Source organism: Lygodium microphyllum, chromosome 13, assembly GCF_053477565.2.
Source record: "Lygodium microphyllum isolate KBCC chromosome 13, Lygodium_microphyllum_v1.1.10, whole genome shotgun sequence".
Classification (NCBI taxonomy): Eukaryota; Viridiplantae; Streptophyta; class Polypodiopsida; order Schizaeales; family Lygodiaceae; genus Lygodium; species Lygodium microphyllum.
In genome coordinates, this window is record NC_141147.1 from 97,595,454 (window position 1) to 97,600,337 (window position 4,884).

Consider the following 4,884-nt stretch of genomic DNA (forward strand, 5'->3'; position numbering starts at 1 on the left):
TGACTGATCATAAGAGTCTCAAGTGGATCTTTACCCAGAACGAGCTCAATATGAGGCGACGTCGGTGGATTGAGGTGCTGGAAGAGTATGACTTTGAAATCAAGTACCGACCAGGAAAAGAGAATGTAGTTGTCGATGCACTCACTCGCAAGGCATTCCTTAATTCTCTAATCTTGCAGAGTCCATCAACAGCTAGATCTCTAGCTACAAAAGTATCTATGCCAAACAATCCGATACTTGAGTTAGCTAGAGAGGATGCATGCCAAGTTCCGGCCTACCTAACATTAGTAAGGGAGATCTCTATCAAAGATCAGAACCAAAAGCTGCAGGCTAAGGATCATAAATTCTCTATTAATAATGGGCTTGTCTACTATAGAACTAGGCTATGTATACCAACAAGCCAGTCACTTAAGTAGAAGATTTTGTGGGAAGCTCATGATTCCCCTTTCGCAGAACATCCTGGCTATGCCAAGACTCTCAATGCAGTTAGGAAGAGCTACCATTGGGAGAGGCTCAAAGGTGACATTCTCAAGTATGTCACCGAGTGTTTGTCTTGTCAACGTATCAAAGCCGAACATGTCAAGATGCCAGGGAAGCTGCAACCGCTTGACATTCCCCAAATGAAATGGGAATTCATCAGTATGGATTTTTTTGTTGGCCTACCCCAAGTCCAGGGAGGATATAACTCCATCATGGTTGTGGTTGACATGCTGACTAAGGTTGCACACCTTATTCTAGTAAAGACAAACTATAAAGCCTCGGACATTGTAAGATTGTTTATCAAGGAGATATTCAAGCTACGTGGGTTACCTAGGAGAATCATTAGTGATCATGATTGTCTCTTCACATCATACTTCTGGAGCGCTATCTTTGAAGCCATTGTGACCCAACTCTGCTTTAGCACAGCTTACCATCCCCAAACACATGGCCAAACAGAGCGAGTAAATCAAGTCATCGAGGATATGCTTAGAGCATACTGCTGTCGTGAGCCGAAGAGGTGGATTCAATAATTGCCTTTGGTTTAATTTACCTACAATGTTTCTTACCAACAAAGCATTCAAATGACCCCTTTCCAAGCATTGTATGGTCATGACTGCCGAAGTCCCCTAAACTTCTCAGATCCAACCTTGAGGGTTGAAGCTTCAAGGCAGATGTTGGAAGAGATGGATGACCAAATAAAGTCAATAAGACAAGACATCCAAGCTACCAAGGATAGACAGAAGGCCTACACGGATTTGAAGCGTCAAGATAGAGTCTTTGAAGAAGGAGACATGGTCTTCTTTCGCGTACGCCCTAAGAAGAGTTCCCTATCCTTAGGAGATTGCAAGAAGCTAAGTCCAAGGTATTGTGGACCGTACCGTGATCCTCAAGTGCCTAGGACATAATGGTTATAAACTGCAACTCCCTGAGAACCTAAAGGTTCATAATGTATTCCATATCAGCCTATTGAAAAAGTATGTACCTAATCCTAACCATATACTTGATGACCAACAAGTTGTAATGCCTAGTCAAGGAGTCCTTGAACTAAGGCCTGACAGGATCTTAGATGTTAGGGAGAGACAATTGAGATCCAGAACCTTGAGAGAATGCCTCGTCTAGTGGAAAGATTATCTCGAAGAGGATGCCACTTGGATAGATGAAGGCACTCTCAACCATCAATATCCCTAGTTTATCTCGAGATGAGGACATCTGGATTCCTCCAAGGGGGAGAGAATGTAATATCCTGAAGGCGCAGGCATGCGTGAACTGCCCCAATAGAAGATAAATGAAGTGGATAATTCTTGAGATAAAAGCAAATTTTTAAAATTATTTCCCCTCTCCTCCAGCTGCCTGTCGAGCTGGAGGAAGAGGGGAATAGTATGGTGGGCAAGCTCCTTGCTGGAGCTTGCCTAGGCTTATGGCGCATGCCCGCTGACATGCAAGGGAGGTAGGATCCCCCTCCCCTCCCCTATTTAAACCATGGTGGCCACCAGGGATCAGGAGGACGACGCTGTACGCCATCATACTACAGAGTGGGAGAGAGGAGGCACTGCCTTATTGCCATTAGGGGAGGCCGCGAGGAATTGTGAGGGAGAGAAAGGCTAAAGTGGTTGCCGCCAGTCCGCCTGGGAAGCCGAGTTGTTGCTGCAGAGGCCGTTGCCATCCGTCGTCATTCAGCCACCGCCAATCTCCTATAGCCGCCGCCCCGCCTGAAGCCGTGGGCCGCGCTGTCCCTGGCCGCCGTTGGTCTTTGCCTGGGGTAGTCATTTCCTTCCCCCACGTGCCTTTCCAGGGAGCCTTGGAAACTTCCAAGGTTGGGCTCCCTTAGGCCCCCTTCCTATGGCCATTGGGACTACCCCCTCCCTCCAAGTTTTCCCCAAAGGGCCCTTAGGCCCCTTTCCTATAGCCTTTAAGGCTACTTTTTTTCCCCTTTAAAATTCCTCTCTAAGGCTCCCTTAGGGCCTTTCCCCCCCATAAAAGGTTACCCCAGAGGGCCTTTACCCCTCTCGTGTTTTAAAATCCCCCTTAGGCCCTTTCCTATAGCCTTATGACTACCCCCCTTGAATTACCTCCTAAGACCTTCCTAAGCCTTTTTTCTCCCACCCCCCTCAAAATCCCTCCCTAGGGATTCCATTAGGCCTTTCATGTCTTTTTTTCTTTTCCCTCCTAGTTGAGGTTTGTGAGGGATTGTAAAATCAACCCCTACCCCCCCGGAATTTCAAAGCCTTCATGTGCCTTGCATATAACACCCCATCCACGAAATTTCCTCCCTAAGGACCCTTATACTCCCTTTTGTTTTACACCTTTTATTCCTCGTTCGTGCGAGTCTTTATAAGGCCATTAAGCCTTTCCCATGGCTTTAATGGGCCTTATTCGCGAAAGATTTTGAAACACCTCCTTTTTGAAATCCCTATTTCAAGGAGGAAGCCTTCTAAAACTGCTTTCGACGGCGGACGGTGCAAGTGATCGCAAAAGGGAGCCACGGTGGAATTTCAAAAAGGAGTTGTAAAGCTGCATCCACGACGGAAAGACCGCATTTGCAATGCCTCCTAAGAAAGCCCAAGGCGCAGCTGCAGGAGGGTCGTGTCCTAGCATCCACGTGGACATCTCACCCCAAGCCCAGGTTTTCCTTCCTAATTTTTATTTGGTATCGTTATAATTCAATCGTGCAAGGATAATTGTTGGAAATGGGATGCATTTTTTGTCTTAAAATGCTTTAGAAAAATTAGCTCACGACGGAGGAATTTAGTCATTAATATTTTCAATAAAACTAGAAAAATAAAGGGAGCATAAATGCATTTCTAGCAAATAGCTTTATGCATTGCAATGAATTAAAATTAGATTAATGTCCATTGTTATAAAACGGAATTAAAATAGTATACTTGTTTAACATGGAAGTATAAACTGCATATCGCATTATTAAGCCATATCCTCTTCGCAATGAATCATTATGGAAAGTGCTAGGAATCCTTAGGAAAGTGCAAGGCATGAAATGAGTCTTACGATGCATAACTCTAGGCAATTATCGTTTGTCAACTGCATAAATTATCAAGTAAAAGGTTGCTTGTTTAGCATGAATTTTTTTCGCAAAGTTATAGGAAGATTAGTTTGAATTAACCTAACCTATGCCTAACCTTAAATCGATAAGTTAGGGTTGAAAAATCAATTTACGCGTAGACAATGAGTCATGTGTTTATGAAATGATAACGTAACTATCTTCAAGAGTTAAACAAATTGGCATAAACCTAAACACCTAAACCGCGGAGTACTCGTTTAGAATGAGTTAAATTCCAAGAAATTCACTAGGAATTAATACGTGACCTAATCGTACGTATTGCTAAAACTGAAACTCCTATACCCCAAATACTTGCCCGCATTCACCGAATGTAGGGATAGTGAAACATAATTGGGAAGTAATCTAGGGTTTGTCCCTAAGAATCTTACGAGATGGAACTTGGAATCCTAGGATTGACGACGTCAGCCTAATGTAATCAGGAACATATTGTTTCGCGACTCCATTCAATGAGTGTTGAGAATCAGCAATCACACTCAAACAGCCTCTTTGTATGAAATCTCAGGGTCAAGGATATGCAGGGTAACTTATCCCATATGCACAATAGTGCCTACTGCAGTTTCCTACTTTCCTATAAAGCATTGTACTTGCTTCCTTTCTTAATGCAATGATAGTACTCTTTTCATTTCAGTAAAGTGTCAATGTCATTGTCCACATACACAAGATTGTGTTTATGAGTCCAAGTCTCAATCTTGGAACCTAATTCACTTGTGTAACAAACAGTGTCCATTCCATCATGAGTCTACACTTCTCCTTCCATCCTCCATAGCTTCCGGTTATGTCATGCTCTAGATCCCGCATTTCTAACATGGTATCAGAGCCCAGTTGGGCATGGCATTGCTTCTCTAGCCTCTCTTGATTCTCAATGTCAGCTCATGACTTCATCTCCCAACTCTACTCTCACTGAAGCTTCCATGGCAGCCATAGCCAGCAGCACCCTATCAGATTGAACTGTTTATATCTCACTCCACAGGTCAAATCTCTTACAGCTTCCTTCTGGAAAAGTATTCCCCAACTCATAAAGCTTCTCTGTATCACATCAATCCAGGACATTGGACCATCTGGAGCTCAGCATTGTGAAAATCCCAAATCTCTGTTCTGTGTCTGCCATAGCCAGACAGGACCTACCTTGCTTGGAGCTTCCATAACTCTTCAACCAGGCCATTTCACCCCACGATTTCTTCTGGAGAGTTGTTCCTCTGCTCAAGGCGTTTCATCTTGGCACAACAATCAATGACATTGATGCTCCCTAGCTCCAGCATTGCAGACATTTGACCACGCTGTCCAGATCTGCGCCGAATCTGTTCGCGGCACCTGCGCGCCTCATATTG